This window comes from Eschrichtius robustus, chromosome 1, assembly GCF_028021215.1.
Source record: "Eschrichtius robustus isolate mEscRob2 chromosome 1, mEscRob2.pri, whole genome shotgun sequence".
Taxonomy (NCBI): Eukaryota; Metazoa; Chordata; class Mammalia; order Artiodactyla; family Eschrichtiidae; genus Eschrichtius; species Eschrichtius robustus.
In genome coordinates this window covers 47,271,853-47,295,767 of record NC_090824.1, presented here as the reverse complement: position 1 = coordinate 47,295,767, position 23,915 = coordinate 47,271,853, and the positions used below count along the sequence as shown (strand labels likewise).

Sequence of the window (23,915 nt, the reverse complement as noted above, 5' to 3'; positions counted from 1 at the left end):
ACACAAGATTTAAAAAAAAAAAAAGAAACCAAGAGGAGAAAGCAGCTAGAGATCAACGGATCAAATGTTGTTGTGAGGTTGAATAAAATGAGGTATGAGAATTGGCCATTAGACTTGCGATCACTGATGACCTTGACAAAAGCAGTTGCTTTGGAATGGTGGGGACAAACTCCTGGCTGGGGTGGTTTGAAGAGAGAATGAAAGGAGAGAAGGTGGAGACAGTGAGTATAGATAACTTCTTCAAGAAATTTTCATGGAAAGGAGGGCACAGAAATGGGATGGTAACTAGAGGGGGAAGTGGGGTCAATTTTTTTCTTTTTATGATGGGAGATATTGTAGCATATTTATGGGAATGATCCAGTAATGAGAAAACATTCGATGATTTAGGAGTGAGAGGGAACATTTCCTAGTGTGATGCCCTTGAGTAGGTGAAAGGGGATCTGACCTGGTGACCTTAGTGTTGGCTAGCTAGGAGCATGTATAATCCACCCATAGTAACAGGAGGAAGGCCAGAGTATAGCTGTGGGAAGATGTAGTGGTGAAATTATATAGAAGTTCTCATAGTGAAGTTTCTCACTGAAATAGTTTCTCACTGAAATAGTAGTAAGGTCATAAATTAGTTATGTAGAGAGGGAAGGAATTTAAGGTAAGAGGAGAAGGTGTGACCAAGCAGGGCTCCTCTACCTATACCCCAGTATAGATCTAGACTATTAGACTCCAGTATAGTTAGTGCTCTATTCATACTCTAGACCCAGATACAAGGACTGTGGGAAAGAAAACAGCCACCATCTGAGAGGGAAAAATGTGTCCTCAGGTAAGAACCAGTTTCAATTAGAGCAACAAAGTGAAGGGATTATTCAGATAAGAGGTTGTATTTATGGGTGGTGTAGTTGATGGTGAGCTAAGTTCCAGAGGGCACAGCTGAAGGTTTTTGAAAGTTGGAGAAGCATTAGAAATGGATTCATTTAAGAAATGTACAGAGCTGTGTGGAGATGAGGGTGTTGGGAGATGACATTGGGCTTCAGATGGCAACTAACATACACAGGGATGTTGGAAATGGTGGCATTGGTCCCCCTGGTCTCAAAGCAGAGCATGATGGTGAGGATCTGAGCACTGAGGCAGAAGGAGGATAGAGGATGAGACAGGGTTGTGTGGCTCTGGGCATATTCGGAAAATTCACCAGCAAAGCTATTAAATCTAGGAGTTTTGTTGTTGGAAGAGTTTTAATTATGGATTTAATTTTTAAAATAGATACAAGACTATTCAGATTTTCTATTTCTTCTTGTGTCAATTTTGGTAAGTTTTGTTTTCCAAGGAACTTGTCCATTTCATTTGATTTTTCAGATGAAATTATTAATTATTATTTAATTATTGACACCAAAATGTTCATAATAGCCTCATTATCTTTTTAGTCTATAGATTTATTAGTGATGTTTACTTTCCATTTCTTTTATCTGTAATTTGTGTTTTTTCTTTACTTGATCAGTCTTGCTAGCAGTTTATTGATTTAATTACTCTTTTCAAAGAACCAACTTTTGTCTTTGTTGATTGTCTCTATTACACATATATTTCCTCTTTCCCTGAGTTTTGCTCTTATTTTATTATTTACTTCTTTATACTTTGGATTTAATTTGTTATTCTTTTTCTTGATTTGGCAGCTATATTATAGATTTTCAACCTTCTTTCTTTTCTCATAAATGTGTTTAGAGCTATAAAATTTCCCCTGAACACTGCATTAGCTGCATTCCACAAGTTTTGATGTGCCATGTTTTCATTTTATTCTGATCAAAACATTTTCTTATTTTACCCATGATTTCCTGTTTAACTCATTGGTTATTTAGAAGTATGTTACTTAATTTCTACACATTTGGAGATTTTCTAGTTATCTTTCTAGTTATCTTACTGAGTTATAATTTAATCTAATGAAGTCAGAGGACATATACTATATGATGTAAATCCTTTGGTTATTATTGCATGGTGTCTTTTCACAAACTGACTGGAGATACACATTTAAGTAGAAACCACATGATTTAGTGATAGATTGGTTGGTGGAAAGTGAGGCAAAATGAAGGAGTCAACTCTATAAAAGTCATGTTTTTTACTTTTTTAATTTTATTTTTTTTGAAAAAGGAATCCCTATGTTTTATTTAAATCCACACACCTAAAACAAATATCATATAATATCGCTTATATGTGGAATCTAGAAAAATGGTACAGATGAACTTATTTGCAAAGCAGAAATAGAGACACAGATGTAGAGAACAAAAGTATGGATACCAAGGGGGGAAGGAGGGGTGAGATGAATTGGGAGAATGAGATTGACATATATACACTACTATATATAAAATAGATAACTAATGAGAACCTACTGTATAACACAGGGAACTCTACTCAGGGCTCTGTGGTGACCTAAATGGGAAGGAAATCTAAAAAAGAGGGGATACATGTATAGGTATAACTGATTCACTTTGCTGTATGGCAGAAACTAACACAACATTGTAAAGCAGCTATACTCCAATAAAAATTAATTTTAAAAAATCCATACACCTATTCTCAGTCTTCATCTGGGTTGAACTCTCAGCATCTTTTAAAATAAAACTATTTTTCAAAAAATAAATTAAGAAAACAAGTTCATTTACAAGAATATCAAAAAGAGTAAAATACTTAGGAATAAATTTAATAAAAGAAACATAAGACTTGCACAATAAAAATCATAAAATATTGTTGAAAGTAATTTTAAAAGTCCTAAAAGAAAAGTACTAAATAAATGAAATGATATCCCATGTTCATGAATTGGAAGACTTAGTACTGTTAAGATGACAATATTCCCCAAACCCCATCTGCCCTTTTTTTGGGCAGAAATTGACAAACTGATCCTAAAGCAATGGTAATTAAAAGAGCGTGGTACTGGCATAAGGCTAGACATATAGATCCATGAAACAGAATCGAGAATCTCGAAATAAACTCTGACATATATGGTTAATTGGTTTTCCAAAAGGGTGCCAAGATAATTCAATGGGGGAAAGAATAGTCTTTTCAACAAATGGTGTAGGGACAACTGGATATCCATATGCAAAAGAGGCTGGATCCCTATATCACACAGTGTAAAAAAATCAACTCAAAATGGATCAAAGAAGGAAAAAAAAGGATCAAAGACCTAAATATATGCACTAAAACTATAAAACTCTTAGAAGAAAACATAAGAGTAGATCTTTGTGACTCTGGATTAGGCAATGGCTTCTTAGATGTGACAACAAAAGCTCAAGCAACAAAAGAAAAAATAAACCAGAATTCATCAAAACTTAAAACTTTTGTGCTTCAAAGGACGCCATCAAAAAGGGAACAGACAACCCAAGAAATGGAAAAAATATCTGCAAATCATATATCTGATAAGGGTTCAGTATTCAGAACAAATAGAGAACACTTATAACCCAACAATATAAAGACAAATAGCCCACTTTAAAAATGGGCAAAGTATTTGAATAGACATTTCTCCAAAGAAGATACACAAATGAAAAGATGCTCAACATGATTAGTCGTTAAGGAAATGCAAACCAAACCCACATTGATACACCACTTCACATCCATTTGATCTTTTGTTGGGTCTTCATTGCTGCACGTGGGCTTTCTCTAGTTGCGTTGACCAGGGGCTACTCTTCACTGTGGTGCACGGGCTTCTCATTGCGGTGGCTTCTCCTTTTATGGAGCATGCGCTCTAGGTGCATGGGCTTCAGTAGCTGTGGCGTGTGGGCTCAGTAGTTGTGGCTCATGGGTTCTAGAGCGCAGGCTCAGCAGTTGTGGTGCACGGGATTAGTTGCTCCAGGGCATGTGGGATCTTCCCTGGCCAGAGCTCGAACCCGTGTCCTCTGCATTGGCAGTCGGAATCTTAACCACTGCGCCACCATGGAAGTCCATGTCCATTTGATCTTGATGCTTGGAACATTCTTTTTGGGTGGCACAGTGTTCATGACACAAGATTATTTTTCTTTCTCTATAGATTCAATTACTTTAATTGGGTCTTCGCTAGAGAAACGAGAATCTCATAATTGGTTCTCATTACTTGCTTGTAAAGCTCCTTTTGCCATGCCTCTAGATTCTGCCATTCTTGCTCGGAGAAATAAATGGTCACATCCTCAAAAGTCAGAGGTAACGGAGCCGGCCCGGCCATGGGCCCTCGCGGTCCCACCGGGCTCTGGACCGGGTTATGGCCAAGCCAGGCGCCCCGGCTGCCCGCGGCACCTCCCCTGCGGCAGCCTCCCACTCCCTCCCACTCAAAGTCATATTTTTTAGTGTTTATGATCCTTGGCACTTTCTATCATATACCAGAATAACTTATAACTCTACAAATGAGAGTCAGTGTTTCTGAAACTTATATGGTAGTGAAATTTTCAGAATACTTTGGAAAGCTCTGTGCTAGAGCCTCTCTTTTACATAAAGGGAGGGTATTCTACATTAAAAATAGTTCATATGTTAAATTCCATAGTTGTGAAAACCTCCCTTTAAAGCAATTTGCTTTTTCCTTTAGGGCGGATTTTATATCTGTATTTTTTTTTTTTTTATAAGCCTTACTTACGTATGGTACATACCCAGTAAATATTTATTAAATGAGTGTGTCTACTAGCATAAGGTCAGAAAAATATTTGAACTGCCAGTAAGTAGAGTTTAATGTTTAAAATTTAGGTTTATGTTGTAAAGTTGCTTAGGTGTATAAAAATGCAAACACGAAACACAAAATATGGATTATAATTTCTCCTCAACATAACAGAATTTATATTCCTTAATATCTACTAATTGGTTTACATATTTCATTTGTAAGAAAAAATATAGAAAACCCTTAGGATTTAAAGATTCAAGATCTTTAAATGGAATTTTCAGAAAATATTTTGGGAAATGCTCTCCTTGCATTTAGGGAGGGTATCCTGCATTGAGAATAGGTCAAAAGTTAACCACAGTTATGAAAACATCCTTTTAAGGCAATTTGTTGTTTCCTTCAGCTGTTCTCTATAAATTTCATCTAAATAAGTTTCCTGAATTCTTACATTTTAAACTAAAATTTCAGAGAGTAGTTTCTTGCTGCCAAATAACATTTTCTTCTTCACACACAAGCTTGAGCATCAGAATTAATGGAATATACAATGTGTATTTCCAATGCTGTAATTATGGTGCTTGTTTTTGGAGTAAAAATTTGGCAATAAAATTCTACAGCAATAGCTAGCTTTCATTAGATAATGGACAAACACTGTCTTTGTGTTTCAAGATCAAAATGTCCCTGCTTTCCTGAATTAAATTTCCTCTTTGATTTTAATGACATGATCCAATTATTTTGATACATTGAAAATAAAGTACCTTTTTTGTATATATCCTATCAAACATAAACCTTAATTGTTTGCATCCTATCAGATGTAATGACACCATTAAATTTTTCTCTTAAGTCACTTAATTGCACTAGATAATGAAAAGCACAGTGGTTAGTCTCATGGTCTGAGCAGTCACAGGCTGTTGAATTGGAAATCAATTGTTTTTATAAATTCCTTCTTTACCAAATACATTTTTATAATTCTTATATATTCAGTAAAAAGAAGACACAGGAAGTACCCAGAGCTCTCTGAAAGACAGGGACTTCTATATAACTATTTAGGGTAATATACTGTTCTATGTTGTTATATACTACATGGTATAATTTTATTTTTTTTAAATTTTTTTTCTTTTTTTTTTTTCTTTTTATTTTTTTTTTGAGATTAATCCTTTGTCCGTTGATTTGTTTGCAAATATTTTCTCCCATTCCGAGGGTTGTCTTTTCGTCTTGTTTATGGTTTCCTTTGCTGTGCAAAAGCTTTGAAGTTTCATTAGGTCCCATTTGTTTATTTTTGTTTTTATTTCCATTACTCTAGGTTGTGGATCAAAAAAGATCTTGCTGTGATTTATGTCAAAGAGTGTTCTTCCTATGTTTTCCTCTAAGAGTTTTATAGTGTCCAGTCTTATATTTAGGTCTCTAATCCATTTTGAGTTTATTTTTGTGTATGGTGTTAGGGAGTATTCTAATTTCATTCTTTTACATGTAGCTGTCCAGTTTTCCCAGCACCACTTATTGAAGAGACTGTCTTTTCTCCATTGTATATCTTTGCCTCCTTTGTCATAGATTAGTTGACCATAGGTGCGTGGGTTAATCTCTGGGCTTTCTATCTTGTTCCATTGATCTATGTTTCTGTTTTTGTGCCAGTACCATATTGTCTTGATTACTGTAGCTTTGTAGTAGAGTCTGAAGTCAGGGAGTCTGATTCCTCCAGCTCCATTTTTTTGCCTCAAGACTGCTTTGGCTATTCGGGGTCTTTTGTGTCTCCATACAAATTTTAAGATGATTTGTTCTAGCTCCGTAAAAAATGCCATTGGTAATTTGATAGGGATTGCATTGAATCTGTAGATTGCTTTGGGTAGTATACTCATTTTCACAATGTTGATTCTTCCAATCCAAGAACATGGTATATCTCTCCATCTGTTGGTATCATCTTTAATTTCTTTCATCAGTGTCTTATAGTTTTCTGCATACAGGTCTTTTGTCTCCCTAGGTAGGTTTATTCCTAGGTATTTTATTCTTTTTGTTGCAATGGTAAATGGGAGTGTTTCCATAATTTCTCTTTCAGATTTTTCATCATTAGTGTATAGGAATGCAAGAGATTTCCGTGCATTCATTTTGTATCCTGCAACTTTACCATACTCATTAATTAGCTCTAGCAGTTTTCTGGTGGCAGTTTTAGGATTCTCTATGTATAGTATCATGTCATCCGCAAACAGTGACAGTTTTACTTCTTCTTTTCCAATTTGTATTCCTTTTATTTCTTTTTCTTCTCTGATTGCCACGGCTAGGACTTCCAGAGCTATGTTGAATAATAGTGGTGAGAGTGGACATCCTTGTCTCGTTCCTGATCTTAGAGGAAATGCTTTCAGTTTTTCACCATTGAGAATGATGTTTGCTGTGGGTTTGTCATATATGGCCTTTATGATGTTGAGGTAGGTTCCCTCTATGCCCACTTTCTGGAGAGTTTTTATCAGAAATGGGTGTTGAATTTTGTCAAAAGCTTTTTCTGCATCTATTGAGATGATCATATGGTTTTTATTCTTCAATTTGTTAATATGGTGTATCACATTGATTGATTTGCATATATTGAAGAATCCTTGCATCCCTGGGATAAATCCCACTTCATCGTGGTGTATGATCCTTTTAATGTGTTGTTGGATTCTGTTTGCTAGTATTTTGTTGAGGATTTTTGCATCTATATTCATCAGTGATATTGGTCTGTAATTTTCTTTTTTTGTAGTATCTTTGTCTGGTTTTGGTATCAGGCTGATGGTGGCCTCATAGAACGAGCTTGGGAGTGTTCCTTCCTCTGCAATTTTTTGGAAGAGTTTGAGAAGGATAGGTGTTAGCTCTTCTCTAAATGTTTGATAGAATTCACCTGTGAAGCCATCTGGTCCTGGACTTTTGTTTGTTGGAAGATTTTTAATCACAGTTTCAATTTCATTACTTGTGATTGGTCTGTTCATATTTTCTGTTTCTTCCTGGTTCAGTCTTGGAAGTTTATACCTTTCTAAAAATTTGTCCATTTCTTCCAGGTTGTCCATTTTATTGGCATAAAGTTGCTTGTAGTAGTCTCTTAGGATGCTTTGTATTTCTGCGGTGTCTGTTGTAACTTCTCCTTTTTCATTTCTGATTTTATTGATTTGAGTCCTCTCCCTCTTTTTCTTGATGAGTCTGGCTAATGGCTTATCAATTTTGTTTATCTTCTCAAAGAACCAACTTTTAGTTTTATTGATCTTTGCTATTGTTTTCTTTGTTTCTATTTCATTTATTTCTGCTCTGATCTTTATGATTTCTTTCCTTCTGCTAACTTTGGGTTTTGTTTGTTCTTCTTTCTCTAGTTTCTTTAGGTGTAAGGTTAGATTGTTTACTTGAGATTTTTCTTGTTTCTTTAGGTAGGCTTGTATAGCTATAAACTTCCCTCTTAGAACTGCTTTCGCTGCATCCCATAGGCTTTGGGTCGTCGTGTCTTCATTGTCATTTGTCTCTAGGTATTTTTTGATTTCCTCTTTGATTTCTTCAGTGATCTCTTGGTTATTTAGTAACGTATTGTTTAGCCTCCATGTGTTTGTCTTTTTTACGTTTTTTTCCCTGTAATTCATTTCTAATCTCATAGCGTTGTGGTCAGAAAAGATGCTTGATATGATTTCAATTTTCTTAAATTTACTGGGGCTTGATTTGTGACCCAAGATGTGACCTATCCTGGAGAATGTTCCGTGCGCACTTGAGAAGAACGTGTAATCTGCTGTATTTGGATGCAATGTCCTATATATATCAATTAAATCTATCTGGTCTATTGTGTCATTTAAAGCTTCTGTTTCCTTATTTATTTTCATTTTGGATGATCTGTCCATTGGTGTAAGTGAGGTGTTAAAGTCCCCCACTATGATTGTGTTACTGTCAATTTCCTCTTTTATAGTTGTTAGCAGTTGCCTTATGTATTGAGGTGCTCCTATGTTGGGTGCATATATATTTATAATTGTTATATCTTCTTCTTGGATTGATCCCTTGATCATTATATAGTGTCCTTCCTTGTCTCTTGTAACATTCTTTATTTTAAAGTCTATTTTATCTGATATGAGTATAGCTACTCCAGCTTTCTTTTGATTTCCATTTGCATGGAATATCTTTTTCCATCCCCTCACTTTCAGTCTGTATGTGTCCCTAGGTCTAAAGTGGGTCTCTTGTAGACAGCATATATATGGGTCTTGTTTTTGTATCCATTCAGCCAGTCTATGTCTTTTGGTTGGGGCATTTAATCCATTCACGTTTAAGGTAATTATCGATATGTATGTTCCTATGACCATTTTCTTAATTGTTTTGGGTTTGTTTTTGTAGGTCCTTTTCTTCTCTTGTGTTTCCCACTTAGAGAAGTTCCTTTAGCATTTGTTGTAGAGCTGGTTTGGTGGTGCTGAATTCTCTTAGCTTTTGCTTGTCTCTAAAGCTTTTGATTTCTCCATCAAATCTAAATGAGATCCTTGCCGGGTAGAGTAATCTTGGTTGTAGGTTCTTCCCTTTCATCACTTTAAGTATATCATGCCACTCCCTTCTGGCTTGCAGAGTTTCTGCTGAGAAATCAGCTGTTAACCTTATGGGAGTTCCCTTGTATGTTATTTGTCGTTTTTCCCTTGCGCTTTCAATAATTTTTCTTTGTCTTTAATTTTTACCAATTTGATTACTATGTGTCTCGGCGTGTTTCTCCTTGGGTTTATCCTGTATGGGACTCTCTGCGCTTCCTGGACTTGGGTGGCTATTTCCTTTCCCATGTTAAGGAAGTTTTCGACTATAATCTCTTCAAATATTTTCTCTGGTCCTTTCTCTCTCTCTTCTCCTTCTGGGACCCCTATAATGCGAATGTTGTTGCGTTTAATGTTGTCCCAGAGGTGTCTTAGGCTGTCTTCATTTCTTTTCATTCTTTTTTCTTTAGTCTGTTCCGCAGCAGTGAATTCCACCATTCTGTCTTCCAGGTCACTTATCCGTTCTTCTGCCTCAGTTATTCTGCTATTGATTCCTTCTAGTGTAGTTTTCATTTCAGTTATTGTATTGGTCATCTCTGTTTGTTTGTTCTTTAATTCTTCTAGGTCTTTGTTAATCATTTCTTGCATCTTCTCAATCTTTGCCTCCATTCTTATTCCAAGGTCCTGGATCATCTTCACTATCATTATTCTGAATTCTTTCTCTGGAAGGTTGCCTATCTCCACTTCATTTAGTTGTTTTTCTGGGGTTTTTTCTTGTTCCTTCATCTGGTACATAGCCCTCTGCCTTTTCATCTTGTCTATCTTTCTGTAACTGTGGTTTTTGGTCCACAGGCTGCAGGATTGTAGTTTTTCTTGCTTCTGCTGTCTGCCCTCTGGTGGTTGAGGCTATCTAAGAGGCTTGATGGGAGGCTCTGGTGGTGGGTAGAGCTGACTGTTGCTGTGTACATGGTTTAATTTTATTGTCCAATATATGATAATGGCCCTGTTTTGGCCTGGCATGTTCTGGGCACTTACTTTATACCTCATCTTTAGAACCTAGTACTATACTAGCATTAGATTCTGAAGGCAACATGTAGGGCAAAAGTAAAAGAGATTGGCAGATCCTTTAAAAACGTTCTCAAAATGTGATCTGCAGAAAGGCACATTAGCATCACCAGAGAGCTTATTTGAAATGCAAATTCTCAGGCCTACTGAATTGGAATTGGTGGTGATGGGGCCTTGGAATCTGGTTTTAACAAGCTCTCTGGGTGATTCTGCTGTCTGCTCAAGTTAAATTCCTTGGGGGGAAATTACTAGGCCAATGGGTCATCATTTCTACAGTTTCTGATACTGTTTCAAATCAGATGCCTGCTTAGAAATGGAAGTGCTGACTAAATCTGGAACAACATGAGGTCATCACAGCATGATCTCTATGGAGATATCTTCCTGAAATATCAATGTATTGCTTACAATTGATGTTAATTAGAGGTTTATTTGCCTAATGTCTTAACTTCTTGGCCTTTGCCATGGTTGTTCTACTGGTCAACGTGGTTAGCTCCGGTGCATGACCCCACATCTATCTGAGATTTATGCTCCCTGAGTTGCTCTAATGTTCACTGTGCATTTGAATCAATGAAATAATCATAGGTCTATTTATTCTAATGGAAAATAATCATTTGGTAGCATTCAAAAAATTTGAGAGGACAAAATTGGATCAAATGGCAGAATAACAGAAGAGGCACAGACAAAGGGAAGGTGCATGGCCTGCTTGTGATCTTTGTTCCACGGTGCCCACCCTACCTGCTGCTGACCATTGCACTAATCTATGAGGGCTGCATGGGTGGGCACTAAGTGAGCTATCTGTGATGTACTAAAGTCATGTCCAGGGAATTTGGATAGCTTACACTGCTGTTAGCTATAAATGTGCTGAGTTATCCAAACCTCCCCTGGATTTAATTGGAAAGTCCTATCTACCTTGTTATTTTTCCTCCTGCCCTTCTTCAGCTTAGCCAGCAGGTTTTAAACCCAGATGCAGCACCCCAAAGTGAGCTGCCCTCCCATGGTGCTGTGGTCATGGCCCACACTGAGACCCTGACATCTCTCATCACTTATCCCCTTGTTCCAGAACCTCGACAGGCAACTCCTGGTTCCTTAGGGAAAGCATGTGTCACTAAGCTCTTGGTGGGGAATGAAGCCAGTATTTCATGACAAACTATAGTTTTAGAGGTACCAAACTGAAGACGTTAATCAGCATGGATGCACCTAGAGATTGTCATACTGAGTGAAGTAAGTCAGACAAAGACAGACAAATATCATGATATTGCTTATATGTGGGATCTAAAAAAAGGGTACAAATGAACTTATCTACAAAGTGGAAACAGAGTTACAGATGTAGAAAACAAACTTATGGTTACCAAGGGATAAGAGGGGGAGGGATAAATTGGAAGATTGGGACTGACATATACACACTACTCTATATAAAATAGATGACTAATAAGGACCTACTGTATAGCACAGGGAACTCTACTCAATATTCTGTAATGGCCTATATGGGAAAAGAGTCTAAAAAAGAGTGGATGTATGTATATGTATAACTGAATCACTTTACTGTACACCTGAAACTAACACAACATTGTAAATCAACTATACTCCAATAAAAATTAAAAAAAAAAAAGATGTTAATCAGCGACTTGAAGCCTTGGAATATCCGGTGCAGTATCAGATTCCTCAGGGATATATTTTGAGTGTGGGTATTTGGTTGCTCCTTTATTTTATACCATGTGAAGGTAGTGCTACATGCTGTCCGTGCTTCATCTTAAGCTGAACACCCCTCTCCGCTGATGGGTGTGGCTTCAACGGCTACTCACAACTGCGCAATTGCAGATCAGCTGCTCCTACCCTCTCCATTGGCTGCTTGCTCTGTGTTTTGTACTCAAAACCCAAGAGTTTGATACCTTTACCCTCTAGTTCCACTTCTCATTGAGCCCTTGGAGGTCTTGTGTTCTCTGATCCCTCCGGGCAATGGTCACAAGACAATAATTAGACGCAGAAGAGACACTGGTGAATATCTCATCACATCTGGTATGCCGATATGCTGTTTCTTGCCTCTTCTTTGAAAATTGATGCTTCACCCCTTTTCCCTCGGCTATGGCTTTGGCTCACCAGGGAGGTGATTGTGTTCCTCTAGTCTGGCTACATTGCTTCTGGGTAAACACCTCTCGTATTTCAGCCGTGTCCAAGTTCTTCCCACCCTGATGCTGTTGCCGATATGGCCAGCATTTCCCTTGGGTGGGCCCAGCTTCCATCAGCTGGAGCTGAGGAGCATTGGCCCTTGCTGGACAGGACATGTGCTGGCCCATTCACCGCGGGCACTGCTCAGTCCACATGGCTCGTTTAGGTTACTGGTTTGGCCCACAGGCATTTAAGTTCACAGCGCTTGAGCAACCTCTTTAGCCTCCAGCTGCATGCCTGCACAGGCTGTCTGCCCACCTGCATGTTCCTGAGTCCCCAGGACAGTATCTCACATTTACTAAGCTGTGGCTGTCCTTGTGTTTGTCACTCTGAGCCAGGTGCTGCCACCACAGCGGCTGTTACTACTGCTCTCTGGGATGTAGCTCTCTACCAATGACCCCAGCCACCAGGGCTGGCAATGTGCTCAGTGTTGTGATGATGGTTCTACCTCTGCTGTCCATGCAGGGACACAGTCTCTCCCCAGAGAGTGTCACGCTCTGTTCGATGGGTCTTGCACTAAAGCTCGGTGGGCCCTGATCACTGCATAATCTGGTGCGAGCTCTGTAGGCTCTCACCCGAGGTGCACCCTGACCCAGCCACAGGACTGTGAGGGCAGGTTGACGAGACAGTAACAGGCCACTTCTGCATCTTGAAACCAGTGCCCCCTTCTGTGTGTTGGCCCTGTGGTGGAGTCTGGCTTCCTTTATGATGATTTTCTTTCAGAAGCCCTAAAGGGGAAAACTTTTCAATTTGATTCTCTTGGATCTTCTTGCTCTACTTCTTGGTTCCCACATGTTCTTGTATTTCAGAAGCCCAGCTTGTGGTTTTTAACTTTCCCCCCAGGAAACTTCTCAGCTTCCATTAAAAACTGGAGAATGCAACAGATATGGGGAAGAAGAACTGCCTAGCCTTACTTCTATAGACCTGAAACACATTTATATCCCAGCCTCACTCCAGACAGCACGCCTTTGATATTCATGAAGTACTTAGCATAGCACCTGGCTCCCCCAACAGGCCACAATGATGTATCTGATTCATATTGGTGCCCCCTACGTGCCTGGCACAGGATCTTGTCCTAACTGGTGTTTAATTTATCTTTTAATTGAATGAATAATACTTGATGGAATAAAGGAATGTTTTAAAGACAAGGAAGAAAGTTGTATATAGCAAAGTTGAGGTTGGATTTCACAAGTTTTCAATCTGTGCCTTCAGACAGAACTATTCAGTCTCTAACTTAAAATGCTTGAGGGGCTTCTAAGTCACCTAAGTAACAATGTTTTCTGGATTAGAAAGATGGAGGTTGGCTGGCACTCACATATGGCAGAGCAAGTTCTTAACAATTGATATTAAATGAAAATTGAGGTTTAAAACAGGGTGTATAGCATGATCCCATTTAAAAAATGTATTTGCAAAGAGAAAGAAGGTCTAAAGGACATGTAGCACGAATATTAATAATGTTTCCTGCATGGTATGATTACGGTTAATGTTTATCTTTTTTGGGGTTATTTATCGTTTCCTAAAATTGTAACAATGGGTAGATATTATTTTGTAACAAAATGTTAAATACAATATCTCAAAAAATTTTATTTTATTATATTTTATTTTAATTACAAGGAGGCAAATAGAGCGCAGAACATTGAGTTCCTCTGGGTAGTTCTTGGAAACAAAGTGACTTGAAAACAAATGCTTATCTAAATGAATTCTATTGCTAAAAAGTTCTAATAGAAAAGTGTATGAGGCATCTCAGATATCCCCCTGAGGGGAAAGATCAGGAGGTGATAATATTTGTCAAAGAAATAGAGTTATCATCCTCGATAGAATGGGTAGCTTTTCACCATGTTTTTTGTACACTGGGAGAAAAAAGACAGAAATGTTCTCCTGACATTTCAAATGACCTTTGTGCAAGGAAAAGGTATTTTTCTGAGGGGAATCCCATGAAATATTTTTTATCATGATCAGCATTACCATCATGATCATTATTCATCACAGTAATAGCAGTATAAGCATAATGTTGAGGCTCACGGCGTTGGTACGGGACAGTCAAGTTTGAATCCTGGCTGTTCTCCACTTAGGATGCTGCGTCAATCATTTAACTTATTGTGAGCTTCCTAATTTTTAAACTGATAGATAATAATACCAATTTGATAGAGTTCTTGTGGGGATTAACTGAGATAATGTAAGTAAAGAATGTATATATATATGATATATAATAAGGATTCAATAGTTACATTTTGCTGATAAAATGATGATAGCAATTGTTGGTACCACTTATTGATACCTATTATATCCAAGGCATTATGTTATTCCCTTTATGTCTTTTCTTACTTATTCCTTACATCAACTTTATGACATGCATGAGAAAACTGAGCCCTAGAGAGTTTGAGTTACTGGCCCAAGGTAAACTGGTAACAAAAATTGCTAGAGCTGAGATTTGAACCAGTATCAATCTGATTTGAATATTTCCTCCAGTAGCTCAATACTCCACAAAATTAAAGGTTGATAAAGTATTAGTGATTATGGGACTTCCCTGGCGGTCCAGTGGTTAAGAGTCTGCCTTCCAGTGCAGGGGATGTGGGTTCTATCCCTGGCGGGGGAACTAGGGTCCCACGTGCCACAGGGCAGCTAAGCCAGTGTGCTGCAACTACTGAGCCTGCATGCTCTAGAGCCCATGCACCACAAATAGAGAGCCAGCGTGCCACAACTACTGAGCCCATGCTCCCTGGAGCCTGTGTGCCACAACTGGAGAGAAGCCCTTGAGCTGCAATGATAGGTCCCACGTGCCACAACTAAGACCTGATGCAGCCAAATAAATAAATAAATATTTTTAAAAAGTATTAGTGATTATAATGATTTATTTTTGGTAATTACTAAAAATATATTTGACTAGCTTCTCACCAAAACTCTCCTTCACTATGGTAGGAAAAATATTCATCTGACCACCAGGTGGCACTTGATCAAGTTTCTCCAATTACACTGACAGCTCAGAACCCTCACACAGTTTCATTCTAAAGTGAAATAATTTGCCAGCTTCTACATGGGTGAAATTGCAAAAGGCAGCAGTTCATAAAATGACATAAATACGTTTATTTTTGAAATGGAGGCTATTTTATGTAGTTTATGAGACAAAATATGGGAAAAACTCTTTGGACTATTTTGGGACTTCTGGCCTTAGGTATACAATTTATTTAATCAATGTAATCCACCTTGATATTTATTAAAATGGAATCACTAGAATCTGATTTAATAATTTTGATGGTAAATTTTAGTTTAATATGATTTTTATGTACTTACAATACTTGAAACTCGAGATTTATGGTAGAAATGGCAGGTAGCCATTAATTCTGGTTACAAAGTGGAGCAAGGGCATCTATTTTATTGCCCCTGAAGGAATTGAACAAGCATACACTTATGTTCCATAAAGACAAAATGTGATTAAATAAAAGCAAGTATGTTGTCATTTAACATACAGTTTACCAATTACTTGTAGGGAGTGTTATTTTCTCCCTGTTAGTCTTGGCAATTTCTGCAGTTTATAAATCTACAAAATCTGTTCAACTAGGCACTTAGTTAACCTGAAGCACTTTGTGTCAATTGTCATTACAAGAACATGTACAACCATCCCATATTTGAAATCTGTTTAGAATATTTGCAGTTTAAATTTGCCAACAGAGAAATTACCCTATAATGTTAACAAAGAGTAAATCTGAAATGAGAAGGATAAATTCTGAGTTAAGAATTGAATTATTCAGTTTTTAGATCACATGAGTTATTTTGCTTCTCATTCATTGGCACATAGTTTATTTTTTTAAAAAAATTTTTAAAGAAACTTTAATGGTTGCTTTCTTTTTTAAAAAATTTATTTTATTTATTTTGGCTGCATCTGGTCTTAGTTGTGGCACATGGGGTCATTGTTGCGGCATATAGGATCTTTATTTATTTATTTATTTATTTAAATCACCAGTCAATCCTAGACACACTAATTAATTAGCATGATGAATATTAGAACCGATTTTTCTCTGGTGGGATGACTGGGGTTAAGATGTGTGGATCAGGGAGAATATTAGTGGCTCTCCTGCCCAGACATCTGGCCAGAGCTCCAGCCTTATCTGGGAAATGGTGAAAATGCAGATTCCCAGGCCTGGCCCCAGACCTGATGAACCAGAAACTGCATTTAAACCCATCTCTGGCCTAGACCCCTTAGAGTAGCCCCCTCCATGCAGGATCTTTTGTTGTGGCGCTCGGGCTTCTCTCTAGTTGTGGTGTGCAGGCTCAGTAGTTGCAGCACATGGGTTCTCTAGTTGTGGTGCACAGGCTCTAGAGCACGTGGGCTCAATATTTGCGGCACACAGGCTCTCTAGTTGTGGAGCGTGAGCTCAGTAGTTGTGGCACATGGGCTTAGTTGCCCCATGGCATGTGGGATCTTATTTCCCCGACCGGGGATCTAACCCGCATCCCCTGCATTGGAAGGTGGATTCTTAACCACTGGACCACCAGGGAAGTCCCGGCACATAGTTTAATACATAAATGTTGAATGGATAAATAATAAATGAATGAGTACTTTTCATGTGCAAGGCACAGATCTAGGTGTTGTAGGGACTACAAAACAATAGCTTCCATGGTCTCTGATCTCTGGAAGACCAGAGGTGTAAAAAAACAAGGGAAATAACTTAAGAGTTAAGTAACAGTAAAAGGCATCACAAGGAAGATAAATTTATATTCCAACTGAATGCTACATAGAATGAGTGCCATGAATTTGAAGGAGAGAGGGATTTCTTTGAACAGCTGTGATCAGGGAAGGCTTTCTGGAGGAGGTGGGACATAAGCTGGCCTTCAAAGGTGGGGAAATTGGTGGAAGAAGAGGGCACTTCCAAATGGTGAAGAAAGTAGAAGATGAACAAATGAAGTGAACCAAAGCAATGCAGATGGGAATATACGGCATATGGGTACCTGTGGTTTTAGAGGTAGCAGGCATGGTAACAGATATAATGGCCCATGCTTCTCAAACTAGGGCACTTGTCTCCCCAGTGGAGTTCCTTGAGCCCACACTATAAATGGGAAGCATTTTCCTCCAGTGCCAATTTCAACTTGAAAATGTGAAGAAGAAATGGTAAACAATTTACCTGGCAGGTAAATTAAATGTTCAATATTAAAACAAACCTCAAGTATGGAGGAGAAAGAAATTCAAAGAGATTATGACTCGTCCAAGGTTGTCTAACTTGTTCAGAGGATAAATACAGCTGGGATGAACCACAGAGCAGGTTGTTTCCAGTCCTTGAAAGTCATGGTCAAATGTTTACTTTGCTTTTGCCCTACCATTATTTATTTTTGTATTATCTAACAGTTTTGCCAAAAGATGGTCAGGGAAAATAATAAAAGGAATTTGAACAAGCTAATAATTTTTTTTCCTTCTTGTTGATAGCTCTTGTATAAGAATTAAGATCAATTTTATGAATGATAAAATGAAGTTTGGAAATCATTTGTCAATTGCAATCTCTTGTGTGTTCCCTGGTCTCTATTGTTATGAGAGATAATAGAGTTGGATATTAGTAAAATATACTGTAATGGCTACTAATAAGAGGACTGTATATATTTTTCAGATCTAGGACACATTTGTATTTTGGGAAGAAACAACTGGTTCATTTGGCAGAAAGTACTGAATGAGTACAGCCAACTCAAATGCTTTTCTGGGCCCTGAAAAATAGTCCTCCATCTTTAATGATGATGACCTGGCTGAAGAGTCTTGAGCCTCAGGTGGGTGGGTTGGATTTCCTCTGTAGTCTTAGAACAAACCTCTGAAGACATTTCTAGAATGTCTCATCAGCAGAATGCTTTTAAGGGTTGAGCTAAAATCTAGAGCAACTGGTTGAGAAATGCTACATTGTTAGTATCCAAAATATAGGGATGGGCTTTGGTCCCAGGGTTTCAAATGACTTTGGAACTCATTTATGGATATAAGCGGTATCTTTTGAGGGACACACGGCACGACTTTCCTCTCAGAACTTCTTAAAGGGAAGGGAAGAGAGCAAAGTAATGCATGTTTTGGTCTGGAATCTTAAGTGTGGCAGAAGACAGATGCTGATGATTTGAATGAAGATTCCAGGTGAGATCTAAGATGAAGTGTTCTGCTGAGAAAATTTGGAGTGTAAAGCAAACCTGTGGACCTAGTCTACCCTACCCTAACCTGCATCCACTATTCACACAGATGGAATGAGAAAGACCCCCAAACATTCTGGCTCTGCTTCTCCTTGTTCTGTGGGTATCTGAACCTCCTTATTCTCACAAATGATTCTGAAAGCTCTTAAAGGAGTGTGTCACCAGTGTATTATTTCCTATTGCTGCTGTAACAAATTACCACACAGTTAATCCACATACATTTATTTTCTTATAGTTCTGGAGGTCAGAAGTCTAAAACGGGTCAGCAGGGCCATACTCCCTCCAGAGGCTCTAAGGGAGAACCAGTTTCCTTGCCTTTTTCTAGCTTCTAAAGGCTACCTGCATTCCTTGGCTTGGGGGGTCCCATTCTCCATCTTTAAAGCCAGCAGTGTGGCACCTTCAGATCTCTCTCTATGACCTCTACTTCTGTTGTCACATCTTCTCTGATTCTGACTCTCCTGCCTTCCTCTCTCAAGTACCCTTGTGATTACATTGGGCCCACCCAAATAATCCAGGATAATCTTTCCATCTCAAGATCCTTAATCACATCTGCAAAGTCTCTTTTACTATGTAAGGTAATGTATTCACAGGCATCTTTGGAGGGGTCATTTTTCGGCCTGTGGTATTCAAGTTCTCTGAGGACTAAGTCTCTGGTCACAACATGAGGTCTGCTATTCTCTTCTTGCTACACTGGGTCACTGGAATAGTGATGATGGCTCTTTCCCAGCAATGGCAACGGCAGCAGTGGTGCCACAGGTTCCCCTCCTACTCCGAAGGCACGGTGTCCCTGTGGGTACTGCCGACCCTCAGACTGAGGGTGGTGGTGTCAGCCCTGACACTGCCCAAGGCCACTGTTGCCCTTTTTTTAAAAAATTTATTTTATTGAAGTATAGTTGATTTACAATGTATTAATTTCTGCTGTACAGAAAAGTGATTCGGTTATACGTATGTATACCATCTTTTACATATTCTTTTCCATTATGGTTTATCACAGGATATTGAGTATAGTTTCCTGTGCTATACAGTAGGACTTTGCTGTTTATCCATCTTATAGATACTAATTTGCATCTGCTAAATCCAAACTTCCAATTCCTCCCTCCTCCAATCCCCTCCCCCCTTGGCAACCACAAGTCTGCTCTCTATGTCTGTGGGTCTATTTCTGTTTTGTAAATAAGTTCATTTGTATCATATTTTAGATTCTGCATATAAGTGATATCATATGATGTTTGTCTTTCTCTGTCTGACTCACTTCACTTAGTATGATAATCTCTTGGTCCACGCATGTTGCTGTAAATGGCATTATTTTGTTCTTTTTTTTGGCTGAATAGTATTCCATTGTATACATATACCACATCTTCTTTATCCATTCCTCTGTCGATGGACATTTAGGTTGTTTCCATGTCTTGGCTATTGTGAATAGTGCTGCTATGAACATAGGGGTGCATGTATCTTTTCGAATTATAGTTTTGTCTGCGTATATGCCCAGGAGTGGGGTTGCTGGATCATATGGCAACTCTATTTTTAGTTTTTTGAGGAACCTCCATACTGTTCTCCATAGTGACTGTATCAATTTACATTCCCACCAATAGTGCAGGAGGGTCCCCTTTCCTCCACACCCTCTCCAGCATTTGTTCTCTGTAGATTTTTTAATGATGCACTGCTGCCCTTCTTGTTGCCACACAGCCACCACTGCGAAAGAGACCAACAATGTCGCCATGTTTCAGCATTTTCTCCACCCCCTTGGGAATCAGATGCAAGTCCAGGAGGGGGGCTGAGTGACAGGCAGGCACCATGCTCTGTCAACAGTCACACCGTTCATCTGTCTTGAAACAGCTTCTCTCCTTCCCCTTGAAATCAGTCTGTCCCAGCAGGCTCCCGTGTCCCTCCTCACGCTACCAGTTCTCCTTCCAGGCCCAGATATTTTGGAATCTGAGTATAAACACAGCTGGGACTCCGGCTGCTCCGTAACACATGCTTCCCAAGTATTTACATTCCATGCTTGAAGAACTCTGGTTCCTCCAAGAAACTCAGAGAGAGAATCAGTATAGTTCTTAATTTTTCACACTTTCTACCTAGTCTAGGCTTACGCATCTGGATCCCATTGGAGGCCATTTGTCCTAATTCAGCACTTCCTATTAATTTTGTAAGGGATTACTATTTAAATACATAATTGAGTAACTTCAGAATTTACAAGCCATGTCAAGTGCCATACCAAATAGGGTTTGACTGGATTTATTACTGTTGAAAAGGAAATCTTTGATTTCACTCCTCCTAGCTACTATTGATTCATTTCATACTAGAGTCTGTGAAATTGGAGCCATAGAAAACATTTTTTTCCCCTCCCTTGATCTGGTTGGAATAAATGTTTTCAGCTCATGAAATAAACAGCAAAAGACTTTTCATGAATTTCTATGAATTTTTAATGAGTTTTGTTACTCCTGATGGACTGTATTAATATTTTTACATTTTGTCTGCCCAGGAAATTGAGGTATTGAGATCCTACACCAGCTTCAGTTTATCCAACAGGAATCAATATTCATAACATTTAGGGCAGTTGGTAAACCTCTGGTTACGGAGGTTGACTTCCACACGGAGGCAGGCTGAGGGGAGGGTAGGAGTCTTCACAGAAGGAAAATTTCCCTGTACATCTTACAGCTTCATCAACTTAATGGTGAGGCTACGGGTTTCTGATGACTTGGAAGTGTGTAGAAGTCTTTAAGGATTAATGAAGGGAAGGGAAACGAGGGGTAGGTCCGGGGAATAGTGAGGCTCACGAAGGCCAGGAGAGGTACAGGAATATGGTCCTAGTGTTGGGCTGTAAGTCCTTCCATTGGCCACTTCCTTGATGGCCACGATTTTTTTTTTTTTAACTTACCATTTCCCTAGGACATTTCCTCCCTCAAAAAGATACCGCCACCTGAGGTTTGGCTTATTCATGTTTCAATATAAACATGATATCATGATATCCTGCAAATGTGTATTTACATTCAATGTATTATACCCAGATACACATTTTCACTTTAATTTTGGGGATGGAACGGCTGCTGGGTCCCATGAACTGAAACAAAGAACACTTCTGCCACCTTCTGGACATTCTAAGGAACTCAAAGGATTTTTCCACAGGAAGAGGGGGCGTTTGATGAATTTCGTTTCAAATTTACTTCAACAGATGAGAACTTAGCCAAGTATTAAACAGATTAATTTTTGCCTTTGTGAAGGCTTGCACGCCTTTGATCATTCCGTTGTTTTAATGAACTCAGCGTGGTTGTTTCCGATTTGGCTTTGGAGTCCTGGCCGGTCGCCACGGTCTGCGTGATGGAGTCTCGCTGCCTCCAGCTTGGGTTCCTCAGTTTTGGCAGGGCTTGCCTTCCCACTGATGGAAGGTTTACAAAGAGAAAAAAATCATTATGTCTGAAATTCTGCCAGGACACATCAGCGTATTTCCAGGCTGCCATCTATCGTGTAACTCTATGAAGATTTAATATTAAAAAAAAAAATTGCAATGCACCTGCTTCTAAGGAGAACTACCTGTCATACGATAGCATGCTTTTATTGTCAGTGAATTTAAAATTTTATTTATTAGGGTTTACAACTTGGGTTTCTTCCCTTAGGCTTCCTGATCTCTGGGTTAAGTATGACTTGCTTCCAAGGTCCACCTCCCACCCACCATAATTAGCCCAGAGATTTACCAGGGGCTTCTGACACCAGCTTTCCCCAGCGAGTTGAGTGCACTACTATTTGTGGTCATCACCCTAAGTGATTCAGTAGCTCTGCTATCTTTAGAGTCTTGTCTCATCCCACACAAAGTTCTTTTCAGACCCAGTTTGACATTATGATATTGTACCCTGGCCCCGCAGGGTCAGACAGTATAATGCGGCGATTCAGTATCTGTCTTACAGCAGAAAAAGGGCATTCAGTGTTCTGCTAAAGGGCAGGCTGACGACAAGGAACGTGCAAGGCAACATTCAGTGGATACTGCCACCTTGCTTGGGTAGAAGTAAAGCATCTTGTCCTGAAAAAAAAAAAAGGCTCCAGAAGCACACGAATTCTTTTCTGTTGATTTTTAGGTTTGATATTAGGATCTCAGACCTAAGCTGGTAGAGTATGGCTATAGAAGAGGTTCTTCTCTGTGAGATCCCTCCCTCGTTCTGTGGCAAGTCAACTGAAGTAGGATTTGTTGAAGTCAACTTAAGTTGTTGAGAAGGTCTGCTTAAGTTGTTGAATATTAAAGTTTTGGTGCTGTGCTTAGAAGCTAAAATTGGTGACAGGCTTATCCAAATTTTATCCTCTACTCTTGTTTTCTTTGACTAGTTTCTGTACCTGGTCCACTTTCCCAAAGCTTTTTGTGGCCATCTGGAAATGAGAATAATAGAGCACTCAAGAAAAGTGGGATATTGCATTTGCTCCATGGAATATTTCATATCTAGATTAGTCTTTCATTTCAGAGCCATTTTAAAGCTGGGTCCTCACTTAGAGAGCCAACTTATGGGTAGGACGGTGAAAAATGGAAAGTTCTTGTAGACACGATTTACATGTTAACTATTTACCTTTTAGGGAAAAAAATGATAGCATAATTTGTCCCTTGCTGATTAATGTTCCATTTCTCAGTATTACTGACAAGCAACAACACCAATAATAATACATCCCACATGTTTCTCAGACCTGGGAAACTTGTATCAAGTAAAATTTCTTCCAAGTTGCCTGTCCTACCTTGGGTGACAATGTCTACATTATCTGAGTTTTACTAATTCCAAAATAGTCATTATTTGCTTGTGGCAGATTGAGAGGAAGTCTACCTTTGTACCGTTTATGAAGCTCTTGTTTGCTAAGAAATCTAATATTCTCAAGGGATGTGAGATCCTATTGTGGATAGAGCTTTGCTGCATGTCAGTTTATTGGAGGTCTGGTTTCATTCTGCTACTCACCAACTACGTGGTTCTGGCTAAGGGATCTCTTTAGTCTAAATTCCCTCATCTGGAAAGTGATTGGCATAATGATTTCAGTTGTCTCTTCCACTTTTAGAATTCTGTAATCTGCCTTCAGAAGAAGATGAGTCATTTTTGAGGCACTTTCAGCACGTAGACAACATTCTAACAAATTAATCTTGTATCTGCATTTAAATAGGCTTTGAAATACATACATGAGCAGTTAAAATGTATCCTCTATCAATTTATGTATCTATCTTTCATCTATCTATCTTTCCATTCTTCTATATACCCACACATATACATTATGTTAGGTTATCAAGTAGGCAGATTAAGCTGTTCTCGAGCACAGTACCCAAAGTGTTTCAGAAATAATTCAACATTTGATATATGAAAAACCTGATCCAAATGATCATCTTGAGAAAAATTAGCTTTATTAGATTTTCTTACATTTATTTTAAGGGTTAATACTGTATATGTTGGTCCTATAACTTTTAAGGTTTGGGACCTCCCTGGTGGTGCAGTGGTTAAGAATCCACCTGCCAATGCAGGGGACACAGGTTTGAGCCCTGG

The 23,915-nt window shown here is 38.7% G+C and overlaps 1 pseudogene; it reads right to left on the bottom strand.

Annotated features, from left to right (window-relative positions):
* Nucleotides 1-21,872, bottom strand: part of LOC137758481 (large ribosomal subunit protein eL15-like) — a 53,531-nt pseudogene extending 31,659 nt beyond the window's left edge.
* Nucleotides 21,873-23,915: the final 2,043 nt, after the last annotated feature.